Source organism: Brassica oleracea, chromosome C4, assembly GCF_000695525.1.
Source record: "Brassica oleracea var. oleracea cultivar TO1000 chromosome C4, BOL, whole genome shotgun sequence".
Taxonomy (NCBI): domain Eukaryota; kingdom Viridiplantae; phylum Streptophyta; class Magnoliopsida; order Brassicales; family Brassicaceae; genus Brassica; species Brassica oleracea.
Window position 1 is genome coordinate 4,082,835 of NC_027751.1, and position 233 is coordinate 4,083,067.

Here is a 233-nt window from a genome sequence, read left to right on the forward strand (position 1 = left end):
CAAAGGTCAAGTTGTTTTGGAATGCTTAGTACTTGATTAGGAAGCCTATCCTGAACAGTCTAAAATATCATACTAACATAAACAACCCAAAAACAAAAATAGAAACGATGTACCTGTATTTCTCTCTGGACAAAAGAAACAGGCGAAGCAAATGTATCAGAAGCTTGATTGTTACAGCTAGCTGAATCAGCATTAACCTGCAAAAGTCAAGTCGTTCTGAAAGGCTTAATACG